The 16,133-nt window shown below is 46.4% G+C and overlaps 1 protein-coding gene across 1 annotated transcript in view; it reads right to left on the bottom strand.

Moving 5' to 3' along the window:
- The window catches only part of TNR (tenascin R), a 191,315-nt gene extending 186,104 nt beyond the window's left edge, over positions 1-5,211 (bottom strand). Inside the window, exon 1 of the mRNA XM_079981098.1 lies at positions 5,191-5,211. The gene's annotated coding sequence lies outside the window, so the exon portion shown is untranslated. The remainder of the gene's footprint in view (positions 1-5,190) is intronic.
- Positions 5,212-16,133: the final 10,922 nt, after the last annotated feature.

Genomic DNA, 16,133 nt, shown 5'->3' with positions numbered 1-16,133 from the left:
AAATGCAGCCAGGTCATTCCCCCCTGATGTGTTTCAAATCTCCTTTTACATTGCTGGGCACACTATTCCCTGATTTGCTTCCTGTACCTGCAACCTCTCCAACTGCTAGTCAATGAAGCCATCATCTGTGCATGCCCAACAGATATCTAAAATGTGCACATCTCAGCTTATATTCATTGGGCCACCTGTGCACATCCCTGCTGAACAACTAGTTTTACTGGAGAACCATGTTAGCGTTGGGTTGGATGGTGGCAGGCTGGGTTCTAACAAGGGCTGGTGACACATCCCATGGACACCACTCCTCACAATGTATCCCCTTGGTTCTGGGGATAGGCTGGTGATTGAACTCATGAAGCAAGATTTAAGCCAAAGGCTGCCAATTGCTGATCCCTGGTGTACAGTGTGGACAGCAGAAGAGCATATGCCCACGCTGCCCAGGGTGGGTGCGCTCCTGAGGGGTGCGGGGTGTGGAGGGTGCCCTCCCAGGCGCAGGATAACTGCTCGGGTGCATGGAGTGGCATGTGCCCTGCAGCTGGGAGTGGAGTGAGCCGCCCACAGGGGCGGAGTGAGCCACTGATGGCGGACATTCGGCACGCTGTAAGCCTGTGACTCCTAAGCCTCCCCCAAGCTGTCAAAACGAAGGGGGAAGGGGGGAATACTGCCAGCAAAGTGGCGCAGCTCCCCCCTTCCCCCGATGGTAGGCTTGAGAGTCATGGGCGGGCTGGTGGTGCGCCAAATGTCACCCCCCCAGTGAAGACACCTGGGGCGGTCCGCCCCCCTTTCCTCTGCCCCTGAGTGTGGCATAAGCCAAAGGCAGGTCTTGCCACCCAAGGAACTTTGTTTTGAACCGCAGGTCCAACCACTCCCATGAACCTCCCTTTGGGCAAGTGGATCAGGACAGTTCTCACTGCAAAATTAGGAATAGGCAGTGCTTTTTTCTGGAGGTACTCGAGGGTATGCAGTACTGACACCTTTTTTTCTAGAAGAAAAGCCCTGGGGATAGGAGAAGCAAGGAGTGACTAATGAAATCATAATTATCTAAAAGGGAATGCAAATTTGTCCAGCTTACTGTTTTGAATTGGATGGAAGCTGGTTTGAAGAAAAGTGCATCAACCAACAGCCTTTCTCAAGGAACTACAGGATAGATATGGACCATGGGTAGGCAAACTAAGGCACGGGGGCCGGATCCGGCCCAATTGCCTTCTAAATCTGGCCCACAGATGGTCCGGGAATCAGCATGTTTTTACATGAGTAGAATGTGTGCTTTTATTTAAAATGCATCTCTGGGTTATTTGTGGGGCATAGGAATTCTTCTTTCCCCCCTCCAAAATATAGTCTGGCCCCCAACAAGGTCTGAGGGACAGTGGACCAGCCCCCTGCTGAAAAAGTTTGCTGACCTCTGATAGGGTCTCTGGCTAACACCATATGTATTCAACTTCAGACCCAGTGGTGCAAGTGGGAGTAAATACTAATGTATATGCCAGCTCACTTTCATCATGCCTTTTGAGCCAGGCTCAGGGCCAAACTACATATGACAGTAAATGTGTCATTGCCTTTAGCCTGTCAGCAAAGAGTATCAGCTGGGAGTAAAAGGTAAAGGTAAAGGTACCCCTGCCCATACGGGCCAGTCTTGACAGACTCTGGGGTTGTGCGCCCATCTCACTTAAGAGGCCAGGGGCCAGCGCTATCTGGAGACACTTCCGGGTCACGTGGCCAGCGTGACATCGCTGCTCTGGCGAGCCAGAGCCGCACACGGAAACGCCGTTTACCTTCCCGCTGGTAAGCGGTCCCTATTTATCTACTTGCACCCGGAGGTGCTTTCGAACTGCTAGGTTGGCAGGCGCTGGGACCGAGCAGCGGGAGCGCACCCCGCCGCAGGGATTCGAACCGCCGACCTTTCGATCGGCAAGTCCTAGGCGCTGAGGCTTTTAACCCACAGCGCCACCAGCGTATCAGCTGGGAGTAGGGCCTAGTAATTAAGGAATCACAGCAGTTCTGGAGGAGGAGTTTAACCCTCCCCTCCCCTTCTGCAATCCTGATGAACGTTGCTCATCCATAGCTGCTATTGGCATTGAGAGAGAATCTTTGATTAGTGCAGATGGGGTATTTCCTCTCAATGCAAATAGCAGCCTCAGAAGAAGGGGCAGGGAGGGGAGGAGCAGGTTACACACCTGTTACAATAAGTAGAACCCCACCCCACTCTGGATGTCGGTGCTATTTGCATTTTTTTTTAATGTGAAAATTAAATCACAGTCATGTGCAGTTGGAACCTTAAACTCCTATTCCCCTGAGGGGAGGAATGAAAACAGAATGTATATAAACTGAAGCTGTAAAATGTGAATAAAACTTTTTGCTTAGTCCTGCTAGTCATGCGGAAGTGCACGACATGGGTCACACACAATCAGAGTTTCTTGCAAAAATAGAAACCTGATCCTTTCTAGACGTAATGTTGCCCTGTCCCTTGACCTCTCCTTGTAAAGAGGTGTTGCATGTTAGTGTGACACACCAATTCAGTTTTACATCAAAAGTGTCAATGAGGATGGCACTGGGAGTGAATCATTCTGCCATAAAGCATTACTAACGAAACAATGCAGAACAGATATATAGCACATTAAAAAGCTCTCTAATAACTAAGGATGGACTGATATATTGAAGGGGGAGTAATGGGAAAGGGATAGCATGACTCTCCAGATAATCTCTGCGTGCAGCACAACCTTTTGCATTTTTATTCAGTGTAGGTGTTGGATCTGGGAACAAAGCAGCATTCTTCTTAACTATAAAATAATCAATAACATCATAGGGTTTAGCAGAGCAGATCTCTCTCAAACTCTTTCATGCTTCCTCTCTTCACTGATGGCTCTTATATAAGGCATTCAGAACACAGCTTCTAAGAATCATTAGTGGTTTCTTTTAAAAGTAAGCAGATAAGTAAGCAAGAAAGAAATTGATGTGCTTATGACTGGAGATGCAAAGTTTCATGCTAAGCCTGTGAGCTTAGTCTATTCAGTCTATGGGCTGCATCATGTGTGACTCCTGTTAGCTTAGTTTTGTTCAGCGTGGCTCATGTTTGTCCATGTTGCTTTTGACAAAAAGCAAAGAGTGAGAAGCACTAATGGGCAGGGGCTACGCAAAACCATTGATGCCTTTTGTAAATACCTATTTATTTAAACATATGCAAACTGAGGATGGGGGAACCAGAAAGCATGACAGACAGACCATGGGATGTAAAACAACACCAGTCTTCCAAAGCAGATATTCAAAGCTTTCTCTGCACACTCCACCACTACCAAAATATCCTGGAGATTTAGAAACATTATATGATCATTAGCGGGCATTCAGGTGAAAAGATGGTCTTTTAGTCATTACAATATCACTGCTGAGTTGTGTGTGAGTGTGTGCTGCCTAGTTTTAGGCGAGCAGGAAAGAGAGTTCAGTATGTGAGGAGGGCAGGTGCTTTTAATAGAGAATTGTAGTAGCTGTGACTTCTATCACAAGTCATATCCAGGCTGGCTGACCCAAGACATATTGGCACCTTAGAGGAACCAAAAAATGACACCCCCTTCCCTGCCGGAAAAGAAGGAGTGAGTTAATATCTGCTGCAGGAACAACAGGGGAATAAGGATCTGCATTGGGGTCCTGCCACCCAAGGCAGTCACCTCTCCTTCCCTCATGGGTGGGCCAGCCATGGGCCACATTCCCACCGTACACTTAAAGCACATGGCTTCCCCAGTGTATTTCCATTGTCACACCTGCCAGAAATACTAACTTAGCAGCACATTTTCATTATGACTGTTAACTCGTTAAATTTACAAAATGCTAATTTGTTATTGTCCTTATAATTCCTTCATGATAGAGGTCACAGTTCCACCTGTTTTATTAGGGATGCACATAAATATCTGTGATTTTTTTTCCAGGAGTGATTATTTAAAAACATGTTCATAGTTTTAGATGGTTAGAGATTGTTTCTTCTTTTCTCTCTCCCCTACATGTCCACGTGAGTTTGTAATTGCTTTTTTAAAAAGCTCCTCATGAAAATTCATCAGCATTTTAGTACAAATTTCTCCTAATATATTCACATTTGTAGGCAATTTTGCTAATCACATTTTTGAAAAGCACTTCCTCCTAATATACTACATTTTTGTATGTTATTTTTGCTAATACATGTATTTTTGTACACACTGCTTGATTAGAGAACTGCAGTGGAAAACCTGAGAAGTGAGATTTTTGAAGGATTGCTGTGTTCCCATATTGTTTCAGAAAGTGTGACTTGGATAGGTTTGTCTTGGAATGTGAACTGAATTGAAACACACACACCCCATGCCTACATACAACACAAGCCTGTCACCTTCTGTGCAGGGCAAGAAATTGCACTAGTGACAATTTGTGTCACATTTATTGCCTCAGAAATTATGCACAGTGTGCGGTGCAGTCCCTACATCTTCAGACTTTACATTCCTTGCAGGGTGAGGGAGCCAGACCAGTTCCCCCACCTTATGAATGACACATTGCCTAGAATGAGGCCTGAATATTCTCTGCTACCTGCGCATTCTATTTCTGCACATGGAAATAGAAGTAGCAGCTGCCATAAAGTATAGCAGGACCTGGGTTTGACTCGTGATGGAGTGGGAAATTCGGAAGGGGAGGCATTCGCACATATTCTCAACTCCCTCAAGTTCTGATTAACCTCCATCACAAGTTCAAACTGCTTCTACCATATCTAGAGTCTGCCTTCACCCTTACAATCCCATTCCATGTGCCTTTTTTTTTAAAAAAGTCATTTTTAATGTTTTCAAGTGAACATCAGATAAACCACTACAAATAAACGCACATAAACTATTCTTAGTATGTCGAGTAGAGCTGTAGCAATTATCACATACATTCCTTACAGATCTTATGAACTTTAACCAGATACGGGTCTCGGTTATAAGAATATATTCTCACTAATTACCCATTAACCACATAGCCTCGCCCCAAAGCAGCCTGCAACACCTGCGTATGATATCTTTCACTATTCCTGTTTATATACCTAATAAATGGGAACCAGAATTTGGCAAGCTGATCATGGTTCAACTTAGAAGAGGGCGATATCCCAAACTCTGTTCATCTACTCCTCTCTTTCAGAGGCCTTCTCTGCCTTCATCTACTGTACCTTCATATGGTAGTAGCTGTCACTTTGTTCAGGAACCTTACCTATCAGCACTGACCTTCTGCTTGAAGAAGCTTTCAAGCAACCCCAGGACGACCAAAGACACAGTGTGAAAACCATGGTGCTAACATGCTGACCAGCTTGCATGGGTGCCGGCCAGAAGGCTGAATTCCCTCACTGGAAACATTCCAGGAGCCACATGTTAGTGGTGGGTGAGGCCAGAGGCAAAAGGGCCGGCTCACCCATGAGACAGGCTGAAGCACCTGCCTTGGGTGGCAGAATCTACAAGGCAGTGCCCTCATGGGCATCCTGCTGGGCCTAGCTGCTGCTGGGGTCACATGGTTGCAACTGCTTCATCCGGTGAGATCTCGTGAGAGTTCTATGAGATTCCACCAGAAGCCATCACCACACAATCCTGGCAAGCAAGGCTTTGATGAGGATGACAGGGAAGCAACACCTTCCCATTTTGCCTCAGGTGGCAAAATGGCCCACCCCACCTCTGGTTGTGGCCCAAGTAGAGTCCTGAAGATAAGATAGGAGAGGGGGCCACATTCAGCCTCAGGACCTGAGATTTTCCTTTACTGGTAGCTATACACTAGGCTATAGACCATTTGAAATTCATGTGCAAGCACTATGTGACTGCTGAGTAGTCTCATTACAACTACATTCCTTACAAGGAGCACTGCACCATAAGTTAAGATATTCCAATCATTGCACTACTTCTAATTACAAAGGTTAGTAAATCACCCAGAGTTGAGAATTATGCAACATAATAATAATAAAAACAAATAACTAATAGGCACTGGGGAGGTAACAATCTTGTTCTTGACACAGCATGGGCAAGCTCTATTTTGAGACACCAGAATGCAAGTCAGCATTTTGGCTTCCCAAGAGACACAGGAGGCGTTTGGAATTGTTTGAAATTGATGTTTCTTCAGAAAGCAGCAGCTTTATGACTTAATCAATAGAAGCGTACCAGCCATCATTTGAGCATCTCGGAGATGGATGCCTGGTTTCAGGAAACACATTTACTTAGCAATCCTGTTCAATGGCAAATAGGCCCAGTGGGCACACAATGCAATTACTTGAAGGGCTAGGCCACTGATGGCTTTGCTTGCCAAGTCCCAGGGTTTGTACCACAGAACCAGTGTAAATTTACCTCAGCCCTGTGCAAGGTCGACTCTCAGGCCCAGCATGCCCTCTGGCCTGAAGTCCCCTTATGCCCAGAGGAACACTCAGTAGACGTGTTTTGAGGAGCGACTGTTCCTCCAGGCCAGAGGAGGTTGCTCTGATATGTTCCTTGGATTTGGAGTACATCTTCCCAGTACAGTCCCCCCATTTCCCCCATGCCATAGGAGCCAATGGCTGCAATGTCAGACAGTGGCCTTTTAAAATAATGGCTAGATCCCCAGAAGTAGGCAAATTTAATCGCAAGGGATCATAAGGCTGCAGAAGGCCACTGACCTCTGCAGTGACAGCTCTGCTTTGGTCGAGGGAAATGCTTCATGCTGAACCTTACAAGCTGCTCTGCCCAAAGCTGATAAGACTCTGCCTTGCTGAACCTGATGAAACCTTGTTTGTAAATGCCTCTGCAACTGGCTGCTGCTTTTCCTTATGGTCCTAGAGGCTTTGCAACTCAGATGGAGGAGTCTGGAAGGAGCTCAGATGCAGAGCCTGGCAGCAGGGGCTGTGAAGGGGGCACCAGCTGGTGAGTGTGTGTGTTGTAAAGAGATTTCAAAATTCTCAGTGACTGATCTCCAGTGCATGATTATTGTTAAGTTGTGGGCGAACATATCAGACGACACAGCGATTCTTCAAACAGCTCTTGTTTATTCAGAGGCAGAACAGAACTGAACTGAAGGGCTCAGTCAGCCTGCTTACATAGAGCTCCAGTACAACAGTTACTGTAGCAACTTTCTAAAACTATCCAATCATTGAACGTCATTTTCGATCCTTCATTTGCATAACTATCTACAGTATTCCCCCGCTGGCCCAGGGTGAGAACTTCAATACATAACTGTCAGAGCTGCCCAAGGTCCCAGCTCACAGAGGACCAACGCCAGGTCGTCGTTATATACAAAAGTCTTTATTGAAGTTCAGTTTCCATTCCAAAGCCGTAGCGCGCAGCTCTACGTCTTAAACCCTAGACCGCCGAAGTTCCGTCTGAATCTCCTCCCCCCTGACACCAGTTTAAGATTCTAGCCCTGCTCCACCTCTTCCTCTGCTCTCTTCTCCTCTGGGTTCTCCTGTCCGCTGGGGCATTCCCCTTTCTGGACTCTTCTGACGCTGAGTCCCCTGACTCCTCCCCCTGCCTCCGGCGGGCTTTAGGACCCGGTTCCCAATCCTCGTTCTCTGCTGCCCCGCGCGCCTGTACTTTTGAACTTGGCTCTCGCGCCAACCCAGTGACCTTCCTCCTGACCGTTACACTGCTTCTGTCACTGCTTCCCTCTTCCGGGATGCTAGCTGGACCTGACCCCCCCTCCGTCGCCTGACTCTCCGATGGAGGCGTGGTCAGCCCTGACTCCTCTTCTCTCCCTGCTGGGGGAGACGCTACTCCCGATACCTGGGACTCTTCCCCCCCACTATGCTCAGGTGGGGAAGCTGGTCCTGATTTCCAACTGCTGCTCTGGGAGTCCCTGCTGGCCGCTTGCTTCTGGAGTGTTCCCCTTGGGACCCCCCTTGCCCTGGCCACCGGCGCCCCCTTCTGTGAATCTTCCGATTCGCTGGAGAGGCTCATGGAATCTCTCGGGCCACTGTCATCTTCTCCTACGCTGCCCTCAGATTCTTCCCCTTCGCTCTCCATCTCCCCTCTTCCCTGTGCTTCTGCTCCTGAGCCCCCCCCCCCCCCGAGTGAGAATGGAGAAAATGTGTCACTGGACAGTTAGAATGCAGAGGGAAGGCTTGGGATGGGCTCTGGCGCTTCTCGCTCTGCATCTTGAGATTTAATTCCTTTCCCTGGAGACTCCAAGAGGGAGGCTAAAACCAGCTGTGAGTCAAACCCCCAACCTTTGTAATCACTATTCCTTTGGATTTAACAGTTGTGCAAGAGACAGAAAATTAACAACTGAGATTTTTCTTACCTCAAAATCACCATCCTCAGCACATCAGTCCCAGCCGGCATGCATTTGGGCTGGGAGGTGGATCTGAGGACTCAGTAAATGCACTTCTTGCAATTAGACTTCCTAGAGTACCAATCTTACATTGATTGGTGGTTGCAAGAATTATATGGCGTCTTTTTTTGCAAATCTTTGCAGCTGCGCCGAGTCCCACAAAACACAAATAGCCAAATAAAGCGGGCATGTTATAAAATGTTTGATGTGTAACCTGCAAACCATGATCTATAGACTACAGAATGTTTATTAGGGGATTAAACAGTTATCTCAAGTTGGTTCATTGCATGCATAAATGTGTACACACCTAATTTAACCACCACTCTTCATCTTGCAAAAGCAATGACCTTGCTCTGAAGCCTGCAAAAAGTTTATTGGCGAGAATGAAGCATATACATGCGCTGCATATACTGAGCCGTACATTTTACTTCACTGTAAACATTTAACAGTCCTTTAAGATGAACAGTGAGAAACACAGAGTATGCCAGAAATAAAAATGCTTGGAGTGACTACAGGCAAGGGAGGTTAAAGAGGTTAAAGAGACAAATTGTGCTGGTGTAGTTTTCTCACCCCCATGACATGACAGTCTGCATCTACCAAAACTCCACCTCCTGCAAAGGTAAAGGACCCTACGCTTCATTGCATTTCATCACTCAGTGGGTGCTATAGGGAGAATTTTGACTGTTTTGCTCAGTTATGGCCATTGCCACTGGCACCACAGACAGGGGAAGGCAATTCAGAAATACTGTGAGAAATATGCAAGGACACTAATACAGTGCTTTTCCTGCTACAAGCTGAAAGCACTGCACCTCACAGTAATTCTTGCTGCAGCCATGTAGCCACTATTATGATCCCATATATATTGCAGATGGGGGTGAAGGTTAGAAACAATGAGAAGCTTGCCTAAGGCCATCTAGAGAGTTCATGGCTAAGCTGGTATTTGTCCTGGGAGATTTCCCAGATCACAGTTCAGCACTTATAACCACTGTGTCATACCAGCTCTATTAATTTTTCAGAGAGAGAGAGAGAGAAACAGATCTTTGTACAACTGTGAATGGGTCAGAAGCTATATGCCTGTCATACTGTATCTATGATTGAAAAAAGGATATACTGTAGCTTTCTGGGCTGGTATCGTGACATTTTCCACTAAGACCTGCGCCTAGAAAGTGTGGAGTGAGCAGAAAACCTCTCAGACCCATTCTTTCTAGGCACTGGACAAGCAGACACGTGGTCAAGCCCCTGGTCCAGGCTGCTGTGCATCAATGCATCTGCCATAGCACCCTTCATCTTATTTAGGCCACTGGTCCCACCACCTCCTGGCAAATAGAAGGGGAAGAAATGGAGGCATGGGCTCCATGATCACTGCAGGTGGTGACAGCAGTCACGAAATTAAAAAACACCTGCTTCTTGGAAGAAAAGCAATGACAAACTTAGACAGCATCTTAAAAAGCAGAGACATCACCTTGCCAACAAAGGTCCGTATAGTTAAAACTATGGTTTTCCCAGTAGTGATGTATGGAAGTGAGAGCTGGACCATAAAGAAGGCTGATCGCTGAAGAATTGATGCTTTTGAATTATGGTGCTGGAGACTCTTGAGAGTCCCATGCACTGCAAGAAGATCAAACCGATCCATTCTGAAGAAAATCAGCCCTGAGTGCTCACTGGAAGGACAGATCCTGGAGCTGAGGCTCCAATACATTGGCCACCTCATGAGAAGAAACCCTGATGTTGGGAAAGATGGAGGGCACAAGGAGAAGGGGACAACAGAGGATGAGATGGTTGGACAGTGTTCTCGAAGCTACAAACATGAGTTTGTATCCACTGCGGGAGGCAGTGGAAGACAGGAGTGCCTGGTGTGCTCTGGTCCATGGGGGTGCTCTAGTCAGACACGACTAAACGACTAAACAACAACAACAAAATGTGTAATTACATTTATGTCCCACTTTTCCTCCAAGGAGCTCAAAGTGGCATACATGGTTCCCCCCTCCCCATTTTATCTCCACAACAGTCCTGCAAAGGTGAGGCTGAGGGTTGTAAATTAGGCTGAGAAACAGTGATTGGTCAAAAGCCACCCAGTGAGATTCATGGCTGAGGGAGGGTTTGAACCCAGGTCTCCCAGGTCCTAGCTGCCAGATAAACAGAAAATAGACTCATAGAACTGCAGAGCTGGAAGGGATCCTAACAAGCCAAGGGTCTTTAACCTGGCTGCTTTTATTTTGGAGAAGCAGCATGTGCTGAACCCCATGCCAGGTTTCTGCTGACAGTTGCTCCCCACCTGCCTTCATTTTGTTCCCATGGATCCTGTTTTCACCATAAGCAGCACTTTGGGGGTCAAAAAACAACAAGGAGAGAAGGATTTGCAGCAGAAAACTGGCTAGGTTCCCAATCCTTGTTGGGAACAAGTTCTGGACGGGTTCTTTCCAAAGCATCTTTTTTCTCAAAAGTAAAAGCAGCCTGACTAAACAGGCTCCTTTAAAGACATAAAGCCACATGTAGTTCAGGCACGGTTGCCAGTAAGACAAAGATTTTAAATTGCAATAAAGCACTGGAAATTTAGAACATTAATTGTGCATTTATGGAAAAGAATGATTGCTTCAGAGCCACAGGGTTCCAAATTCTGCAGCAGACTGACACTGGATTGCTGCGTGCAACATAAAATTCTCCGTACAAAGGATAGCAGAGGACAAATTGCCCTGCTAATTGAAGTCTGAAGTTTTGCTCATGCTAATTACAATGCAGGCAGAGCCAGGTGACTCTGAGGATAATGATATAATATCAGTTCTTAGGACTTGTCCCTCTCCTTCTGTTTCCACAGCTCAGAACTAATTAATGTTCTTTATGCTTTTGGGGAGCTACAGAAGTTCGGCCATTAAAAATGACCTGCTGGAGTAAGAGCAGGTTGGGGTCTCATTTTCCTGTCTCACAGAAAAAAACTAAAACAGGTTTTGTAAAATGTTTCCTTCCAACATACTGTGGTTTTTGAATATGCTGATTCCAAAGGCTTCTGAACTGCATATTAGCAGAAAAACCATTATCCAAGAGCCAGTCCTTATGTAGCCAAAACAGCACAAGAGGAATCTGGCATGGGGGAACCCAAGTCCAGAAAACCTTTTGGGCAGGGGCTAAAATGAGGAGACTCAATAGAGCGCAGGTGTGCCAGCTCCAGGGAGGCAAGCCCTTTTGGGGGGCCTTGTATTTTGGGGGTGGGGGCTGCCCCCCATGTCCAAAAATCATAGAGGTGAAGGATAGAGCTGACCATGGCACTGCTCCAGTGGCCGGCTCCTCCTCCTGTTGCTGTGGAGGGGAAGGAGAGTTGAAGCAGCCTTCCACTGGTGGTGGCACAAAGAGGAGGAGGAGGAGCTGCCAGCCACTGGAGCCACTCTGTGGCCACAGTGGTCGACTCCACCCCCCGACTCCTGATGTCTTGATATCACATGTGTGATGTTGGGACATTCATGCATGCAACTTTGTCCCCAGTCCCATCACCCTTGCAAGCTGGCACCTCTGCATACCCTCCAAAATAGAGAAGATCCATTTGGGGTGTCTAATTTTGGCCTCACACAGAGCACCATATTATGAAAGCTTACCAAAGTCCGCCCTGAGACATGTCACTGAGCTAACATACTGTATTTATGAATCTTAGAAGGTGATCTCCTTGGGGCAGGGAACTGTTATTTTGTAAACCAATACGCACTACATACTACAATACAATACAATACAATACAATACATACTACATATATACAAACCTACATAAAGCTGCTGGTTCATGGCAGAAACTTACATGGCGTTGCGCCTGGGCCAAATGCCTCATCTGTTTATTGGATGGTCTACCAACGAGCATCTTTCCAACTCAGCAGAATTCGTTGCCATCGACAGAAGAGGGGGAAACCCCGTCTTAGTGCCTGTGGCTTGTTAGCTGCCAGAGTGTAAAAGGCCCTGCCTGGGACTGGGAGAGGTTCAGTAAGTTCTGTCCTCTGAAAGGCCATGCAATTAATATCAAGACCTTTGTGCGAATGGCATGTCTAAGGAGTGAGTGGTCGGGCCGCGTTCGTTTGAGGAGGAAGGAAGCATTTGTTTACGCTTGGTATCTTTCTGCTGCAGGAAATTAGCATGACGTGAATCTTGCTTTTGGAAGGGATATATCTTCGGGTCCAGGCTGTAAAATAAATGTCAGGGTAGATGGCTCTGAAAAATAAAAAAAATAAAATACAAATGCCTGCAGAATAAATATCAACTTGGCTGAATACAGATGAAGTGCTTCCCTTGAGCAAATCCCAAAAGTGCTAAAATGACAAGGGGGGAAATGAAAAATGCTGGAGGGGGGAGGGCTACTGTGTGCAGAGTTAAGGGAAAGCAGACCCAGCACTGCACAAAATGGGTGTGTTGACATAAAATAGGTGTGTGGTGCAGCAGCTTGATTGTTTTGCGTAGACCATGGAAATTCAGGCTCAAATCGGTGCTGAGCCTCGAAGCCCTGGCCACTCTCTGTTAGCCTAACCTGCCTCAAAGGGTTGTTGTGAGAAAAAAGTGGGGGCTATGCACATCCTGAGCTCCTGGAAGAGGAAGTGGGTGGGGCAAAAATGATAATCTGTGCATAAAAATAAAAGCACTGTAGGACTGGTTCCCACCAGTGAGAGAAACAAGCACATTCCCAAACTGCATCAAAAAGAAGAGTTAACTCCATGGGCTGAAGATTTTAATTCAGTTTCAGAATACCTGCTGTCATGCTCACAGTAAATAGAAGCAAAACAAAGCAGGAGCTGGCAAGGTTAAAGAGCCTCACTCCTTTTACTACCTCCTAGTTAATAGCAAAATTGCTATTATTGTGGCAACTGGGGTCTGTGAGGAAGAAGAGATTTTCTATTCAAGCTCTCTCTCTCTCTCTCTCTCTCTCTCTCTCTCTCTCTCTCTCTCTCTGTCTCATACCCAGAGGTTGCATTAATTTTTACTCCACAGATGCGTATGACAACCATTCCCTTATACAGAAGCAAGTAAATTCTTCTCACCATTAGGGTGAAGTCAAAGTTTTCTTTTTGGTGGTTCCAGCCATTAAGGTTGCTCCTATGGACATACCCCCCCATGCTGGGTTTCATTTCTTGATCACACTAACATGTGACAGAATTCTGTTACTACACACACACACAAACACAGTATTCTTCCGTCAAATCCCTGTCACAGGTTAGGTGACAGAGGCAGTCCTTTGACTTCCATGCTACCTCTTTGACAGATGTCATTTCCTAAGGGTATTAACTGCCAGAGAATGACATATGACTCTGTTGCCAAGAGGCTTCAGCCCTTATCTGCTGGGTGGAGTCTTTGAGTTGAGACACAGAGACCTAGGCAGCTTTGATGGCACCCACATAGGATCAGCTTGTCCCAGCATCAGCAGAAGACAGGCTGTTCCTGAGACCTTGTGTTGTTCTCTCTTGGTTCTTGTCTTCTTGGAACAAGCCCACAGGGCAAACTAACAACAAGCCAGGCTGGACCGAGAGAGGGAGATGATAACGTAAGAAAAAGCAGCTTCAGGTCATGGAGCAATGCAGATCACTTGGCTACTCCTGGGCTACAAACTCCTGGGCTACAAACATGACTATCCCAAGGGCATAAAACCATAGGGCAAGACGTGACCTGAAATCTGTTGCTGTGCTCTGACAGTAAGGCACACACCAGCCTACTTGTGTTGTGTCTCATCTGGAAAGCTGGAACAAAGAAGCCTCCCATCCCTTAGAAGTGCAAGACTCGTTCAGAAATTGTATACTTAAATAAATAAATGCAGTATATAGACAATTAGGGATATTAGTTCCCAGCATTCTGCCTCTCTGTAATATGACAGCTGTGTCAAGCAAGGAAGTAGTGTTGAGGGAATGGACAAAAGAAACAAGGCATTAGATACTGGCAACCCCCGATTTGTGTGGAAGTTGCATTCTGGGTCATTGCACGTTTACATAAAATTGTGTGCTACTGAAACACCACATTCTGCCCCTGCCCCCACCCCGCCCTTTAGTGATGCATTTTGTTATGTTTCCGGGTCACTTCTAGGTTCAGTACTGTGAGTGCGTGCATGATTGCACACATATTGGTCGCACCTAAAATGGGGGTTTCCTGGACACCCTTCTCCTTTCCCCAAAACCAATTAATGGGATGGTGAAGGAAGCACACATGTGGACAACCCTGCTTGATTTAGGGCATCACTTTGCTTGGAAAGGTTGAAGGCAGCGTATCAGATACAGTCTGCCTCCAACTTTCCAGGCCATCTGCCATCTAAATTGAGAGACTATACCACTCACAGGCCTCAGTAAAGCCCCTGGCTGCCTTTCTGGATATCCACAGGACACATGCACCCAGATCCTCTTGTGAAGGTATTCTACAATAATAGAAGCAATGAAATTACATGGAGTTTTGCACCCCAGCTGCGCCACTTGTCCAGAGGACATGATTCTCTTTGCCTGCTTCGTCATCGGCCAAGGATTAAGGATGGGCTGCGTTTGCAAAGCAATCAATCAAAATGCATTGCATACTTTAGCCATAGGTCATTGCAATCAACAGAGGAGAAAGGAACATGCATCAAGGAAATGAGATGCAGCTATCATTCCAGTCTTGCTGCTGTCACAGCAACTGGAAGAAGCTAGTGGGTGAAGGCATGGCCCTACCTATTAAGAAGACACTCGAGATCCTGGTGAAAAGGCCAAGAGCAGAGATGGAACAGTGATGTGGCAGGTGGACATTGCAATTCTGCTGCTATGGATTATTATCCCGAACCCACCTTCTGTATCAATGTATGTGGGACTAATTAAGAGGGCTAAGACAGCAGTCAGGGAGAGAAACTTGGTGACATGGAGAAAAGGCACAGGTTAAGGGGATAGATGTCAGGAAGTGAGTCAGCACAGAAAATACAGAAAGAGAGCAGGTGGATCAGAGAGAGCTAGGAGTTAAAGAAGCTTGATTAAATAAAGTTCTTTGTTTTATAGTACTTCTGCCTGATCCTTGGTGACAACTGGCTGCACTTGAAACACCTTCTTCTTGATTAGTCTTAGTTGCTTTCCCTCAGAAAACTTTACAAGCACCTGGGTGTGTCTGTTCTTGCACAAAGTAACCAGAAGTTTAAGGATGGGGATATGCATTTGAAAGTCATGGGCAAATCTGTATTTACATACATGCTCCCAAGCATGTCCCATTTATGCCTGCGGTTCCAAATCAAGGATGTCAGAGACCCTCTGCAAAATTCCCACGGGACATAAAGTAGAAAACTCCATGAGTAGGCCTTCCTATAGCAATAGTTACATAAAATGGGAACATAAATGGGAACACTGTTGACATGAGCCAACAGTGTGACGCGGCAGCTAAAAAAGCCAATGCAATTCTGGGCTGCATCAGTAGGAGTATAGCATCTAGATCAAGGGAAGTAATAGTGCCACTGTATTCTGCTCTGGTCAGACCTCACCTGGAGTACTGTGTCCAGTTCTGGGCACCACAGTTCAAAAAGGACACTGACAAACTGGAACGTGTCCAGAGGAGGGCAACCAAAATGGTCAAAGGCCTGGAAACGATGCCTTATGAGGAACGGCTAAGGGAGCTGGGCATCTTTAGCCTGGAGAAGAGGAGGTTAAGGGGTGATATGATAGCCACGTTCAAATATATAAAAGGATGTCACATAGAGGAGGGAGAAAGGTTGTTTTCTGCTGCTCCAGAGAAGCGGACACGGAGCAATGGCTCCAAACTACAAGAAAGAAGATTCCACCTAAACATTAGGAAGAACTTCCTGACAGTAAGAGCTGTTCGACAGTGGAATTTGCTGCCAAGGAGTGTGGTGGAGTCTCCTTCTTTGGAGGTCTTTAAGCAGAGGCTTGACAACCATATGTCAGGAGTACTCTGATG

Source organism: Podarcis cretensis (assembly GCF_951804945.1).
Source record: "Podarcis cretensis genome assembly, chromosome: 6".
NCBI lineage: Eukaryota > Metazoa > Chordata > Lepidosauria > Squamata > Lacertidae > Podarcis > Podarcis cretensis.
Note: the sequence above shows the minus strand (reverse complement) of the source record. Positions and strands in the feature narration are given on the sequence as shown.